Here is a 26,297-nt window from a genome sequence, read left to right as displayed (position 1 = left end):
ATCAGAATGTGATGAAGAAGGATGTAAGTCCTCCTTCCAGAAGTAATATGATATCCACAGCTAGGTGGAGGTCATAGGTGGACCCAAACCATCTCCTAGACACGAACCTCAGGCCACTCCGAAGCTATGATAAATATAAACAGAACAAGAGCTCCTCTGGACATGGTCTAAGCTCTCTGTGGCCCTGCAAGGTGTCCAGTCACACCTTGGCTCCTGGCATATCACTGTAGGACAAGCCTCTGCTCCTCAGACTCTCCCCAAACCCAAGCCTGTGCTAAGTCCTAACATCCCCACCAGTGCACCCACCACTGCAAGGAACCATAAACCCCACTTGCTTAACCACAGGTGTGGTCTTGACACACTTAGCTGATTGTTCACTGTCTCAGATGCAGTCACTGTGTGAGACACCTGCATAGGAAGACAGACCTGCCCACAGATCTCTATGAACTGGAGTGGTCATGAGTCTCTGCCTAGTTTATTTTCAAGACACCTTGGATCATAATCCCTGAGGACCTTAGAGAGAATACAGGCAAGGAGGGATATGACACAGTGACAGGGGAGGTTTGGAAAAGGGCCCAGGTGGAAGGCAAGACCTGGACAAAAATGATTTCAGAGATGCAGGACATTCACTCTGAACTCCATCCCATGAAGCCAGATGGGAAAGGGAAGCAGGAGAAACATGGTTAGGGATACCAATAGGGAGGTCATTGTCATGGGCCCAACATACAGATGGGCTCCAGATGAGTCACTGGGAAAGTGATACAGCCACAAAAGGAGACTGATGGGGTCCCCAGAGGCCCACTGTGCTTGACTAAAATGGATGAATCAGTTGGAAATATTTCGGGTCTGAGATGCAGGTTGTTCTAAGTGAAGAGATCTCAAGGCACTTGCAAGCTTCTATCTGAAATGGCAATGGGAGCAGTAGTCTCTTACTTTTCCCTTTCTCTTAGTAGGTCCTTGCAATGACCCAGCTCCCTTGCTGGAATGGGACATTCTGCATGTCCTGGCTCAGCCTTGAGACAACTTCCTAGAAAAGGGCCTCTGGGTTACAGGTACCAAGCCAACAGGTCCTCTTGGAGATCTGCTTCAAGGACCAGGGAAGACCTAGAAACAGTGGACAAAATCTAGCATCATGGAAGCATGTTCCTTATGGATATTTGCATGAGAAGATGAAACTATTTTCATTTACATATACCAACAAGACTGTCCCTGTGAGGCCTCTTTCTGCCATCTCTGTGTTCATTGTCCCCCAGGAGATAATGTGGTGGAGAAATGGATCAGGCCTTCTTACCCCAATTAAAATCTAGGGTCTGAATCCTCAGTGAGCTGCCTCTCCAGTGCCTGTCAATCTCCTCCTGTTAACCAATGGGTGATGCTGATTCCAGTCATCTGTATGTGCCAAAGAGTCCTCTGCTTTTTCCCTGGCCTCACAGGTCTCTGGGGGTGATATGAGACCCACTTCTTGGAAGCCAGAGGAGAGCTGAGAACAAATGAGCTGCAGGCAGCCAGGCTTCTGATAGGGCAAGGCTGTGGGAGTTAGCAGTCCCCCTCAGCCTCAGCCTCCTGCTGGCCTAGCCCAGAAACTGCCCTCATTAGATTGGCCTGTAGGCATGTCCGTGGGGAATTTTCTTGGTTGCTGATTGGATAGGAGGAGCTAGTCCACTGTAGATGGTGTCATTCCTGAGCAGGTAGTCCTGGGTTATATAAGGAAATTAGGTGAGCAGAAGCAGAAAGTAAGCCAGCAAGCCCTGTTCTTCTTGATCTCTGTAGCACGAATCTTAAAAGGTCTTATTAATAAAAACAAACCCAGAGTCAGGTATTGGGGTGAATGTTGAAAGATCAGAGAAACAGAATCAGCCACAGCTAACCTCACCTTGCCAATTCCTCAGCTGATTCTGTTTCCTCAGACTGGAAGCCTCTGAGTCCTCATCCAAATGGATCTCAGCTGAACTGCTGCTCAAAAGCCTAAAAGCTTAACCAGCTCTAGTTCTGGTTTTCACACCTTATAACCTTTCTGCTTCCTGCCATCACTTCATGGGATTAAAGGAGTGAGTCACAATGCCTGGCTGTTTCCAGTGTGGCTTTGAACTCACAGAGATCTGGATGGATCTCTGCCTCCAGAATGCTAGGACTAAAGGTATGTGTGCCACCATTTTCTGGCCTCTATGTCTCTCTAGTGGCTGTTCTGTTCTCTGACCCCAGATAAGTTTATTAAGGTGCACAATGCACTAGGGAACACAGTATTACCACAGGTCTCTGTTCTAGTTGCTGCCTGTGGGTTTCTTCCTTGGCTTCCCTTGTGATGGACTATAACCTATAGAAGCTGCAATGTGCCCTCCAGTTGCTTTTGGTCAATGTTTTATCACAGCCGTGGAAAGTGAACTAGGACCCCTGCTCTGGAACACGACTCTGCAGAACCGTGTGGTCTTCAGGGGGCTGATCGAATTGCTTGTCTTTGGTAAGGGTTTCCCGTGTGCTGTTGTTTAAAGACCTGTTTCTCCCCTACAGTTTTGCCTCTGGATCTCAGGTTCAGCTACCAGGGTTATGTACCATAAGGGTCTATGGACTCTTGAGCACCCAGTCTGAACGTCCCCTTCCCGTGCACCACGCTCCTGCCCTGAAGCCTTCTAATCTCTTTGCCCTTACGTTTGCATTGATTGCCTTGTTAGCAGCATGTATCTGAAAACTTTGCTTTCTTCTTAAATCCAGTTTGACAGTGGTGGTGTTTTAATTGGGGCTTCGAGGTCATTGGCATTCAGTGTGTGTGTGTGTGTGTGTGTGTGTGTGTGTGTGTGTGTGTGTGTGTGTTTGTGTGTGTGTGTTGGTTGGTGGATGTAGTTGGTTTTGTGTCTACCATACTGCAGTTTCTTTCATTCATCTCATTGTCAGGCTTCCTTTGCTGATCCTCTCTGGCCTTCTTTGGTACTATTCAACTATTTTTGTAGTTATCCATCTTGTGTCTTCCCTGAGTTTTAGGAAATCCTTTCTCTGTACATTTGCTGGTCCCTGTTATGCAGTAAGTACCCGGCATGTATAACTTACGTGGTTTCACATAGCCACTTGGCATCACCCTGTGGTCTCACTGTGAACTTTGCTTCAAGGAATTGTACAGCTGCTTTTCATGCTATCAGTTTGCAGTCACTTGTCTTCAGAGTCGCTAAGGAGAAAGGTAAATGGTGACCCTCATACTCACTTCTCTTCATTGGGCCTCAGGGAGTGTGCCTCTTGCAATTCTGACTCCCCTCTGGGTTACCCTCTGCTTTTCCTGCAGAATGGATCTATTGGCAACAAATTCCCTTCACTCTCATTTTCTAGACAATGTCTTCATTTATCTTTATTTAAAAAATTGATTTTATTTATTCTCTCTCTGTGCATGTGCGTGCATGTGTGTGTGTGTGTGTGTGTGTGTGTGTGTGTGTGTGTGTGTGCGAGCTAGCATTCTAGTGTGGCAGGATTGATATTAGCATGTGTGCTTTGCTGCGAAGTCCTCTGGCCTGTTCTGCTTTGCACAAGAAGTCAGCCCTGACTCTCCTTCTTGGTCTTCTGCCCATGAAATCTGTTTTTCCCTTGAGGCTCTTTAGATTTTTCTTACCTATGGTCTTCATGACTTTAACTGTGATGAACTTCAATGTCGTCTTCTTTGAATTTATCATAGTTGGCATTTATTAAGCCCCGTGACTTTGTGAATTGCTTTTTTCATCAAATTTGACAAATTTCCAGTGGCTACCACTTGATATCTTTAAAAAAAAAATCCTCCTGTCTCTTCTTTATCTGTGATATTCTAGAGTTTAACTGTAATGTGCTTAGATGCCATATCCCTCTGGAAATTTAATTGTGCGGAAATGGACTATAGGTGATCCTGACATGGTGCTGATTCTGTGTTTGCTCTCTCCCCCACCCCCAGCAATGTTTTGGAGTCAAAATAACAAATCTTTAATTTAAGGGACTGGAGAGATGACTCAGTGGTTAAGAGCACTTGCTGCTTTTCCAGAGGACTGGAGTTTGTTTGGTTCCTGGGACACACATCAGGTGGTTCACAACAGGCTCTAACTCCACCTCCAGGGGATACAAACCTTCTCTGGCCTCTGTGGGGACTGGCACACTTGTGGCACACACACAGACACATACACACATAAATAAAACTAAAATTAAAATCTAGGAAATAAAAAGAATGTTTGCAGATCTGTGGAGTTATTCCAAGTCCAGGTACCTATATCTGCCCACTCTAGTGTTGCTATACAGCATTGGTCTGGGACACTGAACAAAGTTCACAAATATTGAGGCACTATTCTTATTTTTTTTAAAGCCTCATATTCTTTTCTGCTCCTAAGATCTCACACACAATGTCCTGCTCAGCTTTCATGTCTCCATAGTATTTATCATAGTATCTCACCATAGCATTTAGACTGCTCTAGTTTGGGATGGCCATAGTGTGCTTAAGGACTGGCCAGGTATTCTCTTTCATCCGAGGAGTGCTTTTATACTGAAATATTGGAGTAACGTGTTTCGAGGGGAAGACTGCTGGGGTTCTATGGTATTGCCACCTAAGATAGGATGTGTACATGCTGGCCAGGTGCCTTATCGCTGGACATGCTAGCCTTCATAATGTGGCTGGACATGCTGGCCTTCATAATGTGGCTGGACATGCTAGCCTTCATAATGTGGCTGGATATTCTAGCCTTCATAATGTGGTGTAGGATGGTTTGTCAGATGTCTGCATCATGGACACCTTTCTCCCACTTTAAGGTGCACTTGTTGGAAGAACTTCAGGCTCACCCCTCTTTTGTGTGATGGGCAATGATGCTACTCTTGGATGTCTAAAGAGCTGCTATTCTTTCTCAAGTTATCCATTCACTGACTCCATCGCTCACATCCATATGTGCTTATTGTACACCTGAGGTAAAAGATGACGGTATTTTATTGATTCTGACACATTTTTCTCCAGCTTTGGCCCTTGGGAGTTCCTTCAATAGGTCTCTATGTCTTCTCGACAGATTGTGGTTTTCGTGATTGAGGCCTCCTTTGCTGCTTACCAGCATGAGGAATTCCTCAGCTTATCTTTGCATCTGAGCTCCAGTTCTAGGATCAACCATTCCTCCACAGAGCATGGATGCCTTCTGTTGGAAATGTCATCACAGACTGACATCTGGCTTGGAGAGGCTCTCACTGCTTCTGGCCCTGTCAGCTGGTGGAACAGGTGGATGTTTGTGTGTGCCGGTCCTTGTCGTGTCTGCCATACAGATGTTTGCATTTGTGATCAGCTGTGCTTCATCCAGCTGAACACATGCTCCCACTGGTGTCACCATGTGTGTTTGTGTGTTCAATTTTTTTTTTGTGCAGCATTTTTCAAAGTGAATCAAGCTTGGATCATCTCCCTTGACCCTATGGTGTTTGACGGTCATTGCTTCTCCACTATCCCATCTCGTCTTGAGTTCGTCTGGTAAAGCTCAGCTTTTATTGTATTTTATTGTAAAGTACTGTGAACCCAGTGTTTTCCAGCCCTGAGTGCATGCTGAATTATTTTTGGAGTCGTTGTCTCTGCCCACCCACAATACCCACATTTCCCTGACGATTCTCGCGACAGTTTCTCTCTGCTGTTGTGATGAACACCACTAGCACAGGCAACATGTGCTAGTTAAAGGTTAATTTCGCCGGGCGGTGGTGGCGCACGCCTTTAATCCCAGCACTTGGGAGGCAGAGCCAGGTGGATCTCTGTGAGTTCGAGGCCAGCCTGGACTACCAAGTGAGTCCCAGGAAAGGCGCAAAGCTACACAGAGAAACCCTGTCTCGAAAAACCAAAAAAAAAAAAAAAAAAAAAAAAAAAAAAAAAAAAAAAAAAAAAAAAAAAAAGGTTAATTTCATCTTACAGGTGAGAATCCATTATCTAGGGAAATCAAGGGAGGAACTTAAGTCAGGAACCTGGAGGCAAGACCTGACATAACTCATGGGAGAATGATGCTTACCCACTTGCCTCCCCATGGCTCGCTCGGCTACCTTTGTTACACCTCCTAAGAGGTGGCAGTATCTGCAGCGGGCTGGGCTCTCTCACGTCATTACCAAGAACATGCTCTGCAGATGTGCTCACAGGCCAATCTGATGGAGGCATTTTTTCATTCTAGGTTTCCTCTTCACAGATGGTGTCAAGTCTTGTCAATATGACAAAAAGTGTCAGGTTCACAAGACTTGACACAAGCTAGCCAGCATAATTCTTTCGCATATGTGTCCTGGTTGGTTTAAAGTTCTGTCTGCAGGGAGCGATGTGAGGATTTGCTCTATCCCATGCCTCAGTTGATCCAGGAGATTTTGATTACATCTTTGGACATTGGGGGATTTGTTTTTTTTTCTGATTCTGAATGTCATTCATAAGAGAAGAGACTGCAGTGAATCTTTGCCTTGAGTACAGATGGTGTGGGGCTGCTGTGGGGTGGGGGGGGCACAGCCTAAACTAGCTGTAGCTGTCAGGTTAGTCCAGTAGGCATGAAGTTTTCTGATCTTGCCTGTATTTGATCCAGGAGAGGGTGAGCCCTTATAATGTACAATTTGATTTCGATGTACACCATCTAAATAGCACAAGATTATTAATTTTGCTTCTGAAATTTTCAAGTACCATGCATGTGAGACAGACATTAAAGGGACCATTTGTTAATACTCTTGATGATTTTCTATAATATGGCCATGTGGCCCTTTGTATTTCAGTGTCCTGGGACAAGAGGGGACACTAGCCATGCTCATGACACTGGACCATCTTCACACACTAGCCATGCACATGACACTGGGACCATCTTCACACACTACTTCTGCTCATGACAATGGACCATCTTCACACACTAGCCCTGCTCATGACACTGGGACCACCTTCACATACTAGCCCTGCTCATGACAATGGACCACCTTCATGAACCAGCCATGCTCCTGAAAGTAGGTGATAGGTTTTCTTTTAGAGATTAAAGTCAGGCCCAGCGGTACAGGCAGTGATCCCATGATGTTACTGAGGAGGCTGAAGCAGGAGGATTTCAACTTCAAGACCTGATGTTGCTACACAATGCCAGCTTTGGCAACTTAATGAAACCTTGCCTCAAAATGAAAAAGGCAAAGAGATCTGGGGATATATCGCAGTGATAGGGCACTTGCCTGGCATCCAGGAGGCCCTAGGTTCAATCTTCAGGACTGTGAAAACTGAAATACTAGGCTATCTCAGGCCTTTATTAAATGACAGTATAGCTAAGGATAAACTCATGTTATGTTTATGAGCAGTCTTTCACTCGATTAACTAAACCTGCTTCAATAAATCCACTCTTCCAGGAAGCCCATTTTAAATCCTTTGTCATAATGAAATAAATAACACTGTACAGAGAATACACAAATATTTTAATTTATTGTGTACTTTGATTTAAGAATATCTCATGTTCCTTTCTCAAAAATGTTTGCAATTTATGATCTTTAGACAAAGTGCATCACTGTACTGTCTGGAAACCAGTTACATGCTCATACTTAATAATGTCATAGGCCAGAATATGACCTACAAAACCCAGATATGACCGTGAAAGCAATGACACTTATTTCCTTCTTTACTCAACTGGTAAACCCAAGCGAGCTGTCATTTTCTGGGTAAATCACCTCGGGAGCCAGGATCTTTATTAAGACATTTCCCCCCAAGCCCGTTTAAAACATTTGAATTGCATTACCCTTCACAGCAAGTCCGTAATCACTGACACGCTTTGTTATAATTGACGTTGGTAAAAGAGCAATTTCCAGGCAGCCAAACAAGCCCCCGGCTTCTGGCTAAGCAGGATTTCCACCCGTCTCTCCTCTTGGAGACATTCTCTGTCCTTTCTTGTGCCCTGCACTGAGCTCTTGTCCCAGAATGTGGACCACTCACAGGAGAGACATTTACAGAGGGACAGTCTAACTGCAGGGAAGGCAATGTTTAAGGGGGTAGGACTGACTTCTTTGGGAGCTTGGATCTGAAAGTCCAGGGGACTTCTGGCTCTTTCTGAGAAAGCAGGGCTTGAGCACCATGTAGCTGTTGCTACCCACACCCACCTGAAGAAGTTCTGGAACTACTGAGTGGAGCCAGGGATGACTGAACTCCCTTTAGTCAACACCACAGGCACTGGGAACCTGGCTGTTCTCTCCTCAGCCTTGTGGCACCATCATCATCTGTTGACTTCATCTCATGATGTTGACTTTATCCGATGATGCTCTGGAGGCTGAGCCTGCACTCTGGCCATGTTTTGTTCTTCAGCAGCCATGTCTTCACACATGAGGTTTGGATGTGAAATGTCCCCCAGCAGCTCATGGGTTTGTGTTTTGAACACTTGTTCCCTAGCTGGTCGAGGTTATGGAACCTTTAGGAGACGATGCCTTGAAGGAGAAAATATGTCACTGGGGCGGGCTTTTAGGTTTTACATGGCTGCCCCACATCCTTTTCACTCTCTGCTCTAGGCTGCAGATACAATGTGACAAGTAGTTTCATGCTTCTGTTACTGTGCCTTCCCCACCATGACGACTGTATCCGTCCTGGAACTGTAGGCAAAATACACCTTTTCTCCCTTAAATTGCTATTGTTGGGGTGGTTGATCACAGCAACATGAGTAAAACCAATACAATGTACTTGCTACCTGACTGCACCATCCCCACCCCCTGGTTACAAACAAGGTCCTCCTTTGAGAAGGAGGTGTGGAGGTCCCCCATCTCATGCTATCCTCTAGTTCCTAGTCTGACTCTCCATGGAGACACACAAGGCGTGGCTCAGTTCCACTACAGGTTCCCGTTCATGGGTCTGCTCGGCAGCAGATTCTTGGATGGATCTTTTAGGAAGCAATGTTCCATCATCATTGTGGATGCTTCTTAAAATGCAGACATTCGCTGAAACATTTAGAAACATAAATAAATAATAGTTATCCTGGGGTCTTGGCAGTTTGTTTCATAGCCATCACTCATCTGTAAATTTATTGTTATATACAAAGTTGAAGATTTTGGTGGACATTTACTATACTATAAACTTTTAGGGCAAACAGAAAAATGTAAGGAGGGAGAAGTACTAATTCAAGAGACAGGTTAATCACTTGCTTTTCTCTCTTCTTTGTTTCTCTTTTCTCTCTCTCTCTCTCTCTCTCTCTCTCTCTCTCTCTCTCTCTCTGTTTCTTCCCCCTCTCTTTCGTGTGTGTGTGTGTGTGTGTGTGTGTGTGTGTGTGTGTGTGTGTGTGTGTAAATGTTCTTGTGGATGCATGTATGTGTGCCTGTGGAGGCCAGAAGTCAACACTGGGTATCTTTCTCAGTAGCTCTCCATCTGCTTTTTGTTTGTTTGTTTGTTTTTGTTTTTTGAGAACCTGGAGCTTCATTTTGCCAGTCCCTGGGGTCAGCCAAATTCTGCTCCCACCAGCCAGTACAAATGTGTGCTCCTGCATCTGGCTTTTTTGCAGGTACTGGGATCTGAACACAGATGCACAAGCTTGTATGACAGGCTCCTCGCTTGCCTTTTTCTGAGGCGACACTGTAACAAGGCAGAATGTTGGCCATTAAAGGTGCTAGTTTGGGCTAGCATGTTCAGAGAGCCTTTTGTCTGAGCCTTCATGAATGAGGTGATCCTACCTGACAAAACTTTCCATCATAGCATCTCTGGGACAGCATCTACGTGGTAAACTTGTACACAGATTTGAGTAAGAGATCCACAGAAAGAGCTTCCTCAGTATCCAGCACACATAGGATGCTCTACAAAGCTGAGCTGCTCTTGTTGCTGAGACATGTACTGTTCTTCCTGGTGACCTATGTGTGGACATCAAGCCTCTGTGGGTGGCTCCCATGTGATTGGCACATTCTTCTATAGGATAGCTCTACTTTTCAAACACATTTCCGTTGCAAGTTCACCCGGATGGCCTCTGTCATACGCCCGAAGTCTCTATTCCTCTAGTTGTTCTTGTTTATATAACCAAGTGGGGGATCCATTGTCACATCCAACTAGAGGTGGTAGCCTGTCCCTCATCCTCACTAGGGCCCCCTGCCAGCTCTAAGATAGAGAACAAGGATGCTGATAGATTGCAAACCAAAGCTTGGGGCTATGTCTAATGTGCCTTGGTGAATGAAGTTCAATGTCATGGTTTATGGATCATTTCTTGGGGTGGGGGATTAAAGTTGTCAGATTCAGGAAGAATGGAGCCTAAATGAAGAGGCGCACATCAGAGGCCAGGCAGGGGCTGTAGGCCCTGGAGTAAACAGGCCAGAGAGGCTGGTAAGCCTGTCCAGGGTCAGATAATGCTCAGTCAGGGATTGTGACTTAAACCAATACAGCGAGACTTGAGGGTCTGGGTCCTTCTATTTAGTGCCTATGCACCTCCCCCTTCCCATGTAAAATTTCAGCATAATTACTTACCCACACACTCTGGCCAAATAGACCCCACAGCTACCAGGCAGGCAAGGGGAGGGAGGGATGTCTCTGAGGGGAGGAGGCCATGAACTCCAAGATGAAATAACCATGCCCTGAGGAGTGGAGCTCTTGTTTCTAATGAATGTGGAAAGCACAGCTCATCGTGACTCTTGGGATTACAGATTGCGATGATTGAATACATTTGACCTGTTTCAGGATTCATCACTGGTCTCCAATATGCTCCAGGCAATGTTCCCTCACGGTTGATTGTCTCCAAGCTAGTCTTATCTGTCCCTTCGTCACTCATTTTTACAGCATGGACAGTCATTCTGACCTGGACACTGAGCATCCATCCTACCCTTCCGTGGGACTAAGCACAAGAAAATGCAGCAAAGGGGAGACATGTGCCCAGGAGAGGATTAGAATCGAACAAAGCCTCCCATGGAGGACAAGGGGCCAGTCTTTATCCCAGGAGCACCAGAAGAGGGACCCAGGGATGACAGACCTCTGGCTGGAGCGTTGGATAACCGATAGTGATAATCTCAGGCATGGAACACATGCCAAACTCTGTGTGGGCTGATGGGAGTGTGGGAGAAGGAGGGGGAGTAAGAATGGCATATTTTAATAGAGCTTGAAGCTTATTGGGAAACATAACGTGTCTCTCTCTCTCTCTCTCTCTCTCTCTCTCTCTCACACACACACACACACACACACACACACACACACACACCACGCATAAGAATCATGAACAGGTGTATAGCTGAAAAGCACAAGGTGGCCCCACCTGAGCCTGAGATTCTCAGGAGGCAGATGGATAAGAGAGAGACAGATGTTCCCTGGGGAGTGGCATGTAAAAAGCCCCAAGACACAAAGGTGCCGATCTCCTCTGAAGAGGTGGATCTGGATATGGCCATGGTCATGTGGTCACGTAGCAATCAGGAAAGCTATAAAGATAATGTAAAAGCAGGTAGGGGCTGAGCCACCCAGGACACTAGTGCCTATGGTTATGTGTGTGTGTATTTTATCCTTGGGGCAGCAGAAATCCATGTGAAGTTTCATGCAGAACACATGGAACTTGTCTTTTTGGAGAGTAGTTTTGGTGTCTGTCGAGGCTGAAGGGGAGGCTGGATGACCCAGTGGGAGACAATGTAAGTGTGCAATCCTAGTGGTATAGACGTGTGCCAGAGACATGGAGGTGCAGGGCATTGGGAAGGGTGGTCGGAGTGTGCAGGGCCGATGAGGAAGCAGAAGACATCATGGGTGAGTTGGTGACACATTTTTGAGACCCTACCTCACAGGCCGTGACATGTTCTTTGTGGTCACTCATTGTCCCTGGTGCTCTGAGCAGCCAAAGGAAGGCACTCCAACAACATGTGATGATGTCAGCTGAGCAGCACATTATGGTGGAAGATAGTTTGGAAGGCTGCCTTGGACACTTCAATTGTATATCTCCAGGGCATTTCAAAGGAGACCTATGAGGAAGATGTACAGAGCTCAGAAGAGACATGAAAATGGAAGGCTGAGGCTGCTGCACATGTGGACAGAGTCCAAGGCACAAGAAGATGTAGTCACCCGGGGAGATGGGCACTGTGAGCAGAAAGGAGCTGGGGCCACTCTCTCTAGAACCTCACCTTTGGGGTCCAGGAAGAAAGGACGGTTGAGGTTAGCAGAAAAGGGGGAGTAAGACAGCAAACAAAGCATAGAAGGACTCCCTGAGGAGGCATGGAGAGACACCAGGCATCAGCAGTGCAGGAGCCAAGACCTCAAGGGCAGAGGGATGGGTCAGTACTGCTCCTGGTACTGTGGCAGAGCCCTGCACTAGAGTGTGACTGAGGGAGATGGGAAAGTGTGGCATCCAAACCAACTGCCAAGGAAGACGCCAGGTGAGGTTGTGCTCAGCCATAAAGGCTTTGCATGTGGCCCCAGTCCTGGTGCACTAAGCTTACCAATGGCATCCGGGGCTCATGGCTCATCCTTCTGTGTGTTTTCCCATTTGCAAAATGAGCAGCGAGACTAATAAGATTACTCCTTCCACCTAACATCTGCATAACTTGATTTTTGTGTCTGTGAATCTAAGAAAGAAGCACAGAAGTCTCACTTGATTTCTTTCATTTCTCCTGCTTTTGTGAAATGGGTAGCCAAGGTTTGGATGCCCAAAATCCATATACAGAAGTTGTGCATCAGTCCTTTACTCGTGGCTGACTTGAGTTCTCTTCATTGCCTGTCTATTGGGCCAGACAGATAAGACCAGAAGACAAGTAAACAAGCCAGCTCCTTACCTCCATGCTTCCAAGGTGTGCACGAAAGTCACTGGATGAACTCCTGCAGCTTTTGTAGAGGCAGGAGAGGGAGGCAGGAGGATGTGCCAACCTACTTGGGATGGAGCTTTTGCAACAGACAACTGCTCCATAGATACAAGTGATACCTAATCTTCCATGACAAGCTAGGAAAGACAGACTGTGGTTAAGCCCATCTCTGACTCCCGGTCCCTAGCTCTGCTCATTGGAAATGGTCAACAAGAGATGATTAGTGAGAGTCAAGACCGGAAATGCAGACCTGCCATCCCGGCTACCCAGGAAGCTGAGGCATGAAGGTTGCAAGTTTAATGTCAGTCAGGCTGCAGAGTGAGTTTAAGGAGAGCCTGGCTGATTGAGTGAGACCTTGTCTGAAAACAGAAAAAGTAAAAAGAGGACTGTGGATTTAACTCTGTGGGCAGAGTATTTGCCAAGCCTGTGTGAGGCCCTGGGTTTAGTCCTCACTACTGTGATAGACAGATAGATGACAGCTGGCCACTGAGAGAAGGGAAGGAAGGCTTCCAGCACAGAGCCACAGAGAGTGTAGAACTAACAACATCTGACTCCCAGATCTGCAAAGAGTGCAAAGCTCTACACGTGTCAGGGAAAACACAGAAATGAATTTTGTGAGTGCTTAATCTGGGAGTTATTAGCTATGTAGTCAACTGAAATTGGTTTTACATACTGAGCATGATGGAGTTAGCTTTCCAAACAGGACGGCATTTCCCTGCTCATGTCAAATCTGTCTCCTAAGTCTCCTCCTCTAGGAGTGTCGTTCATAGGGAGCTGCTCTGTCCCATGCACCAGAGCATGCTGTTCTGGAGAGTGTCCTGTAGCTTTTATTCCCATCAGTAGGTTTTGCATGTAATTTTTTTTTTCAGTAGAAAGTAAAAAAAAAAAAATGGGCAGAGCGGTTGGATGGAGACACATTATCAGGTGTCTGGGAGCCTGGGTTAGGCCAGCTCTGGAGCCTCAGTTTGCTAAGCTTGCTCCAGTTATTATTCTGTTAATAGAACCAGAGCTGATTGCTGCATGCTTACAAAGTTTCTGGGGAAATATTACTCTGGGGGAATCCTCCAGGGCCTGAGCCCACAAAGCCCGTGATCTGGCAGGCTCCAGGATTCTCAAGCAGAGGAAAGTGTGCCTGAGGTCCGGGGCCTCTGCCTAGGAAGAGACAAAGGTGAGGTGAGTCTTTACAGCAGTGTTGATCCTTGCAAACCTCACAGAGCCTGAGCTGAGTCCTGGCCTCACATGGGGCTGAAGACCAGCAGAAACTGATGCCTTCACCACACTGCAGAGCAAGCCTGACCTTGTCAGAGAACACTCCCTAAATACCAGAGCTTTCTGCTTTCTGGGACTCAGCTCTCCTTCCTCAGGGACCCCAGCCTGCTCCCCCAAATTATCCAGAGCAGAATTCCACAGCATAAGACTTCCAGAGTCCCCAGAGCCTCACAGAATTGGAGGACAACACCATAGGGTCCTAACACCTGAAGCACTGTGCCTGTAACTTACATGGCACCCAGAGACCAGGGTGGGTGACTGTGGACCTCATGGTACCGAGAGACTATGGTGGCTGCAGACTCACATGATGCCCAGAGATCTTTGTGGCTGTACACCCACATACTACCCAGGAGCCATGATGGCTATAGCCATATGGCAAGGAAACATGGTAACTACAAACCTTGTGGTGCCCAGTGAACATGAAGGCTCCAGACTATGATGGCCTCAGGCCCACATGGTGCCCCGAGTCTGCAGATTTGAACTTTGTGCATTTAGATGTTGGTATCTAGTTGACCTTTGGAGCCTTGATCATGGAATTCCTGGTCAGGGCTCTCCCCATCCATGAGATGAGAACAATCCCTGGACATTGGGGCTCCGGCCTGGTAAGTCTGAGAAGTGATAGTCACGAGGCGGTGGACCACAGAGGCTAGCTAAGTCTGCTGGTGCAGCTTTCTGCCAGCTGCTCCCAGCTGTGTCCCTCACAGTGCCACAGGCTGACAAGGCAGCATACACACTGTCCGCTGTGCCTGTGGAGGAGGCACGTCTTTGATGCTGTTTGTATTCTGTTGCCTCAACATTTTCTGAAACTGCTGACCAAATGGGATGTTAAGGGCAAGTCCATTAGTTTGAGTTGCTATGTCTTTTCTCTTTTCTTCCTCAGCTGCATCCTGCCTGCATGAGAAGGACCCACTTACTGGTTGGATGCTCACTCTCCTCATCCATAGAGCTGCTCAGACCTGGGCTGCTGGGCTCTGAGCTCCATGGGCTCTGAGCTCTGCCCTGGAGTGGAGTTGCTGCAGCCCTTGGGGCTCTTGACACATGAGGCCTGGCTGGTACTGTCTGGTGGCAGTTCATAGTTCAGGAAACAGTCGCTTCAGATGATATGAATCCAACAAGACACAGGAGACACACCAATGCTCTGAATAAAAGTTCTTCCAGTGACTGAGGTGGCATGCTCCTTTTTGATTGAGGGCCTGTAGGTCCAAGTAAAAGGGAAAACAGGTGACCTCCAGACAGAGGTGGCTCCTGTGTGCTCAGGCCTCTGATGGATACAGAAGCTCAGATGTTCCTGGGATTCAGTCACAGCTAAGATGATCTGAGATGTTTAACGGCTCACCAAGCCCTGGGGATGGATAACACTTTCTTTCGGCTTTGTCTCCACAATATTCTAGGTGGAGTTCTGAAGCAAGGACCTTCAGACAGATTACTCAGCCATCTGTATGCTGAACCAAGAGCCTGTGAGAGCAACGCTGAGACCCTAGAGGGAAGCTATATAGGACTGTGCACTGCCCTGGTAGCATCTGAGCACGGCAGTCCCCCAGGGAAACCCTGTGTGGCAGAGTGGCTGCTGTGGTCTCCCTGGTCCAGAAGGATCTCCAGAGCTAGATTTCACCATACTGAGTCTCAGCTGTATTCTTGTGGAGTGGTGAGCAGCCACCCCAAATAGAGGTCACAGAGTGTGGGGTCAGAGCTAGGAGGGAGAGTTGGTCCTTGCCTTCTTTAGAAAGTTCTTCAACAACACAATCCAGGAAGTGCATCTTGCTTAGCTTAACTTCCAATCACCATACCCTAAACTTTGCTGGGTTAGATCAGAGTTTTGAGCTGGAATGCATTCCAGATGTTCACAAGAGCTGTTCACAAAACACGTCTCTGTGCTTCATCTCCATTAATGGCATTATTCCACCACCCTCTTGTCTGGGCCTTCAACAAAATAAGGAACTAAGCCCTGGTTGATACACCCGCACAGGTCTGGGGTGTTAACTTCGCCATCAGGGTTGACTGCTGACAAGCCGCCACCCATTACGAATACAGGGGTGGGAAGCCACAGAGCGGTGTGCCCACCATCCATAGTCCCTGCCGCATAGAGAATGCAGAGATAAGAGCTTCAACAGCTCAGAGAACCGTGTGGCTTGTGTGAACCCAAATCCCAGCTGCTGTTCCCCACCCCCACCCCACGCCTGGGGGCCAGTCTGTTCCCGGCCTTAGCCCGACTGCTGCTCAGCATGTCTGTTATTTTTGATTCTCAAAGCAAGATTTGTCTCCCCTTCCCTCTCCTTTTCAGAGTTCATGTATATTGCTGTTTGGGGAGGAGAGAGGATTCAACAATGTACTTCGACTTGACCAAAATTAAGGTCATGTGATCCATGCTGCTAACTGGACCGAGTGATTCCTGTGTCTGGAGATTAATCTTTGTCGTGATGTGAGGACAAAGCTAAGCCATTCAAAACCAACTTTGGTGTATTTGACTCTGAGATGAACAGCCCACAGCACGTTGGGGACACGGCTCCAAGCTATGCTTGGAAGAGGCAGGACACGGTTACTGTTTGTTTACGGACCCCTGAGAACTTTCAGGACTTAAGTTCTGTTTCTGTAGTCATCTGGAAAGAGCACCCAGGAGAGCTGTACTGTTTAGAATAATTATCCCTGTGCCTGGCTGCTTGGTTCACTAGCATGGGGAGCAGAGGAATGCTTGGCCGATGAATTACAAAATCTTCCATTTTGCAAGACACTGTCAGACAGGGACTCTGAATGGTCCTATCCAACCGTGGCTTTAAATTTCTTTTCTGACAATTTTATCTCCCAAGGAGTGGGACGATTGAAGAGAATAGCCCACTGGGTAAGAGAGAATTGATATAAAACGGCTGTGCCTGGAGGACTGGGAGAAGCCATCCTGTTCTGAGTATGTGGTTGTTAGAACCCATCAGATACTACACTGATAAAGGAGATGATATTTGCTATACTTGTAGACAGGCACCTAGCATAATTGTTATGAGAGAGGCTTTAGCCAGCAACTGATGGAGCAGACACAGAGACCCCATTGCCAAACATTAGGCGGAGCTTGGGGAATCCTGTGGAAGAGGGGGTGGTGGGGAGGACTGTAGGAACCAGAGGGGTCAAGGACACCAGAAGAGTATGGCCCACAGAATCAGCTAAGCAGGGCTCCTAGGGGCTCCCAGAGACTGAACTGACAATCAGGGAGTCTTTATGGGTCTGACCAAGGTCCTCTGCATATAGGTTATGGTTATATAGCTTGGTGTTCTTGTGGGATTCTTAATAGTGGAGCCAGGGCTGTCTCTGACTCTTTTGCCTGTTTGGGGGACTCTATTCCTTCTGCTGGGTTGCCTTGTCTAGTCTTAATATGAGGGTTTGTGCCTAGTCTTATTGTAACTTGTTATGCCATGTTTGGTTGATATCCCTGGGAGGCCTGCTCCTTTCTAAAAGGAAAGGAGGAGGAAAGGATCTGGGGGAGAGGCAAGGTGTGTGTGTGGGGGACTGGGAGGAGAAGAGTGAGAGGAATCTATGGTTGGGATGTAATATATGAGAGAAGAAAAAATAAAGAAAAACAAAACAAGAGAAGAAAAAATAAAGAAAAACAAAACAAAACAAAACAAACAAAAACAAACCGCTCTGGGGAAAGGCAGGAAGGCCCATTCCCATACTGAGAATGCGCCTCAGGAGGGAGGCATGGGGGAAGTGGGGGTGTGCTGGAAAGTCTCAGTAAGATGCAGTGTCACTGTGTCATCATAAATTAATCTAAAGGGTGAAGGTGAAGAGGGACCGAGAAGCCGAGCCCTTTCTGCTGAGGTCAGCTTTGAAGACTCAGCAGACGGTGCAGGAGATTTAAACGACTAAAGATTGTCAGTGTTAGGTCTCAAACCCGGACAAAGGGCTAACTGAGGTGCCTATTGGCATATCAAAGTGGACTTTGTCCCTATCTGTCATGGGGTCCTCCTTGCTGGCATACCCTGCCCCCCACTCACCCTGAACTTCCCAGCCCAGCTGCCCTTCCCTATATAATCCAGACATTTTGATTACTCCAGTCTTCTACCCTTTTGGCCTCTTGGTCTCCTGGTCTCCTGGCTTACCCCTCTCACCTCTCTCCTCTCCTCAAATGACCTGGCTCAGGGTCATGTTCACTCTGGACTCTCCCAGAGGTCTCTGTTTCTGGCTGTGCTTGATATCATATCTACATTAAACTTTCTCCTCTACCGTACCTAGGAGCAGTCATGGCCTCCTTGTTTTTATTTAGTGAGCTTTGTGCACTCCGGACAAATGTTGAAGGAGTGGGGTTCTTTATAGGCAAAGCCTAGAAAAAAACATTAAGAGTAAAAACCTTATTCTGGATATTTCCATAGAAGGGGGAGGTCCAGGACCCTCCAAGACCCTCCTTGAAGCGTTGGTGAGATGCTGATATAGGAAAAGTTGGCTTGATTCATACTACTCTCTGATCTCCACCAAACGGCACAGTCTGTGATAGGAAGGGGAGGCCTTCCTGCTGATGGAAGTGGAGCCCAATAGACAGGAAATGAGGGTAATGGTCAGGGTCGCTCAGATAAGCTTTAGGACCACTAGGGTCAGAAGCTGCCATGAAGGCTCTGGAAGCAGATGTGGTTTATGGTGCCTTTTCTTTATCCGCCCAAGCATCCCGTGCTCTTTGGAGCCCTTCTTCAGGCATACTCAGTTCTGAGCATGACCACTGGAGGTCTTGCCCTCTGCAGTGCAGGGGCAGCTGCTGATGCTGTGAAGACCCTCCCATTCAGAGAAACACCCTTGCCTACTTTCTACTCTGCAGGAAGCCTGTGGCTTGTGGATCAGGGCAGCCACATCACAAAGGCTCACATGGCACTTTCAGTAAGCCCAAATTCTAGGGATGTTTTCCCTGCCAGGGTACTTTCTTTTCACTTAGAGATAATAATAGGGTCATTGACTGACTGGGTATCTCATGTTGTCATGGTTGATTCAAATACCATCCACAGCTTGGAAAGGGCTATTCTGAGGCTCCTTATGTGTGGTCTGGGTTCCCGCTTGCCTGTGTGGCATTGTATGGGAAGGTCATCATAGGAGTCAGTTTCTGCAAGAGGCAATAGGGTGTTTGACTGTGTGGACACTAGCCACCACAGAAGTCCATTGCTCAGAGAAGGAAGATGTCCTGGGTTGTGGGAAGGACTTCAGTACACTGGGCAGCTGAGGAAAGAGCTGTACATCCATCACGATCTTGTTAGCATTCATCAAAACCGCCTATGTCCTTGGCTCAGCGACAGACAACAGGGCTACTTGAGTTTGTTATGTGAGTCAGGCTAAGTTACTATTGATGTGTCCAGGGAGGTGAAGTAGGCAGCATCTTACTGGCTCTGAACTTTGGGGACTGAATGGGTCTTTGTTCTCTGTGGTGGTTTGAAGGAGAATCCATAAGAATGAACACTTCTTTCCCAGTAGGCGTTGTTTTTTGGGGAGGAGGTCCAGCCTTGCTGGAGGAAGTTCATCACTGGGGGTGGCCTTTGAGAATTCATAGCCTTGCCCAGCTTCCAGTTTTCTCTCGCTGCCAGTGAGCATTCAGCCTCCTGTTCTGGCTGCCATGACTTTTTTCCATGATGGACTCTTATCCCTCTAGGACTGCATGTCCAAATAAACTCTTCCTTCTCTAAGTTTCCTGGGTCAAGGTATTATATTATAGCATCAGAATAGTAACTAATACAGTGTTCTTAGCCCCAGAGTCTCTATGTCATGCAATGGTATTGCCATCCGTGGCCACAAAGAGCCTCTGTTGTGCCTGGCACTTTTCCAGATGGGCCTCTCAAGCCACTGCATGAATGCACTCAGTGCTATTCCATAGAGCACTGTTCACTACAAAGTCTACTTTGGCCATGCCATGTGCGGGATGGCCATGGGGGAGCCACAGGCAATGCAGAGGAAAGTGCTGAGTAGAGAGTGGGTCGTATTTGCACAACACAGGGAGCTGGGCATGTGCCTGGCAGAGAGCTGTCATTTTCTTGCAGTCACCTTGAATCCTCTGGGCACTCAGCACTCCCTGTGTATTAGGGAGGTAGAGGCTGGAAGGTGGCAGGCACTCAGGTGCTGAGAGTGGAGACGCAGGAGTAGATTGTGCCCATGCAGATGCTGGGCAGTGAGAGGGGGGCTGGGGCTCCCCAGAGGACAGGTCCTTAAACTGTCTAAGGAGCCTGGGCTCACAGATGTGTTCATGGAGCAGGAAAATGCAAGACCTTTAGAGTGGTATGGCTGGGCCAACAGACTGTAAACTACCCCACCATGCTGATGGGGGCATGATCTTCTCACTCATGTTGCAAGCAGAGGCTTCCACCATAGCCATTCATGCAGCAGAGCTGAGCATATAGGGTTTATTCTTGAACTAGCCCTGACTCTCCCCATCCTCTGCAGCCAGCCAAGCCCCGTGAATGCCTCCCTTAAACATCTCTCACCCAGCTTCTGGCTTCTCTTCCTTATTATTCCCGTCGTCTCTCCATGATTACTCCAAATCCTAGAGGTCTCTTGGAACTTTCCTCCATTTTGGTTTCTTCAGGCCTGTGTCTTCTTCCTCTGACCAGGGGGCTCCAGCTTCCAGGGTCCCAGCAACAAGGTCACCACGGATACTGCAAGCACCATCATCCCTGTGCAACTTGAGCAAAACTGCCCACAAATACTTGCCTGTATATGTATGACACACATGCATAGGTCACCCACACAAACGTGCACATGCACATGCTAAAACTGTCTGGAATTCCAAGAAATACATTCATTTCTTTTCAGTCTTGACAAAGTAAAGATTTAAAATACAGGTGCTTCCTGAAGGCCTGTGTTCACGGCTGCACAGCACGGACCCTTGGACTCCTCCCACAACCCCAAACCCGCGGCAGCAGTTTACGAGGTGTTGTTTTTATATTTCAAGCTCTGACTAGGACTGATGAGAGCACAGGTACCTTAAATGAAAAATAATTAAAGAGATAATTGAACTGCTTTAAAATCTTCACCTGAATGTGAACTCAATCGTTTTCAGTTCAGGAGGAAGGCAGACTCGACAGGGGATGAGACTTTCCTTTCGTTCCTCGGTGAACTTCTAGAGCAGGCAATTACTTCGGTTCTCGGTAATCTATTTCCTCTTAGTAACACATTAGTAATCAAAAGTTGAAGGCTTTCAATTTGCAGTTTCACTTGAAAGTTAGGCGCACGGATTTTGTTCAGATGCAGCCTCTTTCCTAATTGCCACAATATACCTGCCGCCCAAGGCTGGCCATGCATTTAGGATTTAAAGAGAGATGGGTAGGCGAGGGAACAGGCAGAGGAGACAGAAAGTGACTTGGGCATCCTGTGTTCACCTTCAAGTGTTGCTGCTCTCCTGAGGGCTGAAGAATGGCTGGTGATTGCATGTTGGAAGTGGACACCCAGGGGTGTGCCGCCCGCTTGTGCCATGTGCACTAGAGCAAATATATTCCTGCAGTCCAGAGTCTCGTGCTTAATGCAGAGTGATCTGTACAAGGAAGAAGGGGGAATGAGGATGCTTGAAGAGAGGGTACAAAAGGAGGGGGTGAGAAACTGTCTGACCTGCTGGTGAGGAAGGAGGCACGTAGGAAGCCCACCTCACATCTGAAGGCTGATTACTGAAGGCATGCACATCCCTCCCTGCAGCAGGGATGTCTGCAGAGAAGAGCACTTCATATGCTGGACACAGTCCCCACCTTGGCCCTGGCTCCCCTTAACACTAAAACAAGGAAGATGAGTAGTCATCCTTATACTTGCTGTCTCACAAGTGTGTAGTGAGCTCTGTCTTTAGCAACTGTGGACTTCTGTCTATGAGCCCCAAAGCATGCAAGGTTTCTAGGTGAAAGAGAGCCTTGCATAGCTCTGAATCTCCAGGAGAAGGGGTAATGCTATTCTGCACCAGATTTAAGGTTGTATATCAAAACAAATGGTGGTCATCATTAACACATTAACACATAGTGGGAAACTGTCCAAAAATGTACCAAGGCCAACCCTTTCAGCTGGTCTATAGATGATGCTTAGATCTCAGGCTAAGTCCACAGGTCAACAGCAGGGCCATCTGACTCATGGACAGGCTCTTTTTTCTGATCATCTAGACTCTGCTGAGGCCCCCTTGGCCTGCCTATCATAGCTGGTACTGGGTAGACTCCCCACAGCCATGGATGGCCTTCAGAGGTGCTAGCTGAGAATCAAGCCAAACATGTGGACACACACCCTAGTACCCCCTAGTAACAGCAAACACTGACCTTTGTTGAGAAGGCAAAGCTAGTGAGGTATTAGAGGAGACGATGGGGAGGGGCTTTGGCTCTGCTGGAGGGCCAGGGAAACCCCTCTTGGAAAGGTACAGAAGCCCAAAGCCAAACAGTTACCATAGTTAGTGAAGGTCAGTGGGTGGGAAACGTTCAGGACAGAGGGAAGTATAAGGAAGTGTTCAGCAGAGGATTTGGTTGAGTGAAAGGCCAGGGTGGGGTCTGCAGAGGGGCCTGGGCTCTGCTGTCACTGTCCTCAGACTGACTTGAACATGGCCCTGACCCTCTCACTCTTCTATTCCTATCATCTGGCTCAGTCTGGGTTCTCAGAAACCATAGCCTTCTGCCTCTTTGTTAGGGTTGCTACTTTGACAGCTGTCTTAGGGAATGAGGTGGGAAGGTGTAGAACTGTGGCGCATCCTCTCTGTTCCTGCCGGTGGGCCTAGTGCTGATTCTTCTGCCATATCCTGAGGTACCATGAGAACTGTATCCAGGAGTCCACTGTGGGACAGGGAGGAGTCAGCATGTCAGGAGCAACCTCCTGTCATGACCTGCACCCATAGTCTTCTGAAGACCTCACACATCTGAGTCCTTCATGAATGGGTACCAGGCATGTCTTGCAGCATCTCACATCCCAATATTAACAGAAAGGTTATCTGCCGAGGGGAAAGGCATGAGGCAAGCTGCTGGTGGATAGAGCATGGGAAAGAAGAGACGAAGGGTACTGAAAATGCATGGAGATCTTTAGACTACCCAAGGGTCCATGTCTATAACACACCCAGGGGAAGTTGACCACTTAAGTCCTACTGTGTCATCTTTTCTGTTTGTCTCCTAAAATCCCCCCTAATTGCTGACCATGGCTTGACCCTCTGGTATGGAGCAAATGCTTGTGTCTCCAAGTGTACATGCTGAAGCCCCAACACTCAGGGTGACAGTGTCAGGAGGGCAGAACCTTAGGCAGGCCATGAAGTGGTGAGAGTGAGGCCCTGATAGATGAAGTCAGCACCCTCGTAAAAGAGGCCCAAGGAAGATGAGCTCTGTGTCGTGTGAGGATCCTGGTAGGAACAGTAGACATTGGCCCTGGATTTCCACCTCTACATTGTGAACAGCCCCGGTCTATTGTTTGAGTCCCCAGTTTGCAGTATGTTGTCACAACTGCTTGAAGACAATGACCTGGTGATTGGTGCCTGATTCCCACCTGTCCCTCAGCTCCTCCACAAGACCCTCCCTGACCCCAGTAGATGGCCTATTCACACCCTCTCTTTCCTGTCCAGCAGCCATATCAATATTTCCACTCTGTTTCTACCAGAAGCTTTTCTTCTCAGCCTCTGTCCAGCTGTCCCTACCCATCCTGCAGGTATAGGATCAACAGATCCTCCTGGAAAAAACTTGAATCCTCACTATGCCAACCTGGCCCCATGCAGTAGGTTGGGACAAGGTCCAACCTTCTTGTTCAGCTGCCTAGTGACATATGGAGTCATGCTAGTTTTTCAGTTAGAGAAAATTATCTTCTCTCTGACTCCTTTCATTTGGTTCAGTGAGGAAGTTCTTGGCCCTCGAAGTACTTTACATCATTGTAGTAACTACACATGCTGTACGTGAAGCCAGATGATCCAACAAGTGATACACAGGAGAGAGGCAGTGGAATGCCACTGGGTGTGGATCTGGACCACAGGACAGGCAACCAGGCTGCAGCTCCTCAGAAGTCACGATCTCTGATCACAACTGAAAATCCAAAGGACCTCCTTCCATCACCTCCACTGCAGGAGCCATGAGGTCCAGCCTGTGGGAACTCTGACCCACCATAGATGCTTTACTATGTACATGTGGGAAATAAAAATCTTTTGAACCTGGCAACTTGAGTATTGAGGTGCTGGGAATATTAAAGCATATATGATACCAATTCAATCACATTACCTACTGGTTTGCAGCACATTTCAGAGAGATGTAAACCGGGGTAAAAGAGGGGAGGCCAGACCACATGCTGTTTGCCACCCAGAGGTTGAGAGCTCAGAAACAGTGATTCAATAGGTCTCCACCTGTCTTGTCTCATCCAGTGGGATCGGGTCTGTCTTCTCCACCTCTGGAAACACTGAGCCAGGCAGGGCTCCATAGAGCAATGACTCCTTAAAGACTCCAGGCTCTAGCCATGCCTCCTATCCACCTGCTGCCTGTCTCTGTTGGAGAAAATCCCATCTCAGGTTTCATCTTCCAGTTTTGGAATGTCCCCTCCATTGTTGCCATGCCTACCTTGTCTACCCATCCCTGGGTGGTACACATTGGGCCTTTCCTGGAACACATGGGATGAGTCTATAACCATGACCCTTTCCCTAGGTGTCTTGGGAGCTGATCAATCAGAGTATGCCCCGGGAAATCACATTTTCTGACTGCAGAGTAAAGTTGAGGTTATTCAACCCTTGAGTTTCTATCTCTTCCATGTGAGGGGCCAAGTCAATGTCTGGGAGTCGGGGGCTGTGGGACTTAATGAACCTGCCACTCACAGGCTACATTGGGGACACTGATGCTCAGGGACACCTGAACTTGTTGTGGATAAAGCAGCAGCACTTGAATTGAATGCCAGCTTCTCCCTTGCTTACTTTGTATCTGGCAAGTTCTTTGAACTCTGGAAATTCCTAGGAGCTCTGGGGGCAGAGGTGGGGAGAGTGATATTTGAAATCAAATGGAATCATGATGGAAATGCTGTGATGCACATGGAACAGCTCAGGGTGACCCCAGAGCGCTTGTTATCAGCTCCTCCCCTGATCCTCAAATGAACCCTCTGTGTGCCCTTTTTATCTCAATGGTTCACAGAGCTTGACAAAGCTTACTGCTGAAGAACCAACTGAATCCATCCTTGAGGCCCTATTTACAGCCCTGATACAATCTTGAAAATTACTGGAGCTGGGCATGGCTGGACAGGAGCGTGCTCTATTAGTACAGGAGACTGCTGCCTGCTTAGGGACGGGCTTCAGAGCACCTGAAATAAAGACACACAAGGTGTATTTCACGGAGGCACACTGAGCCCTGCAATCCTTTGGGTGAAGATAATGAGTTTCTGCAGAGAAAATGATGCCCTCTCCCTATGCTCCATTTTCTAGCCCCCCCCCATCTTTCTTTTAACTGATATTATCCCAAAAATTACCAGAAGGCTACGGAAAGAGACCCAAACTCTATTCATCCCTTGTCTGCCCTCCAGAGTTTCCCTTAAGTCTAGGCCACACACTCACCCTGGGTCCAGTACCGTTACATTCTTTATGAAAGGAGGAGCCATTTAGATAATGGGGCTGAAATTTCCAATATATTACTTTTGAATCCATGCTAGGAGTGAATACCAAATTGCTCTCCCACACATATTATTAAATGAATCATCACAACTGTGGTTACCTTGCACTGGGCCTGCACCACAAAGGCCCTGTCAAAAATCAGTCACAGAAGGGGGAGGGGCTCACGGGCCCTACCTCATACTGCTGAATGCAGACTACTGCTAGCTTCCGGGAGAAGGGGAGTCATTTGTCCTGAGTCTACCAGACTACAGTGGACAGCTCCAAACCCATTGTCACTCAGACAGCCCTGGCTAAACTCCGGGGAAGACAAAACAGAATGAATTGACATGAACAGGACAAAGACTTTCAGGGAAAGCAGTGGGCAGTGGGGAGGTGGAAGGTCAGAGTGATTGGTACACATTGAGTATCTGTGCAAAATTGTCAACGAACAAACTTAATTCACAAAAAAACTCCAACGAGAAGCTCATATTAGTTAACAGTGCTAACGTTCGTCTCCACCTCATGATTAATCAGAAAACATTGTCCTCCTAAGTGGTGGATGGATAAATACAGCCTTCAAATTCAGTTCTGAGCATCTCAAAGCCTGAGGGTATTTGCTATTTTTCTCAGTAATCACATATTTTTTTTTTCTGTCATTCAGTTCCTATTTTCTAAATCAGTAAAAACCTATTGGATGTGACTTGGGAATTTTCAGAAAACTAATTGGAATGATGTTTAACATGATGACAACATTTTGGAAACATTGTAATGCTGGAGAGCCAGGGACAGAAGCCCTTCTGGCCCCCAGTCTCCTGTGCCCCGCCTTCTATTTTTAAATTGTTAATCAAAA

This window comes from Peromyscus maniculatus, chromosome 1, assembly GCF_049852395.1.
Source record: "Peromyscus maniculatus bairdii isolate BWxNUB_F1_BW_parent chromosome 1, HU_Pman_BW_mat_3.1, whole genome shotgun sequence".
NCBI lineage: Eukaryota > Metazoa > Chordata > Mammalia > Rodentia > Cricetidae > Peromyscus > Peromyscus maniculatus.
Note: the sequence above shows the minus strand (reverse complement) of the source record.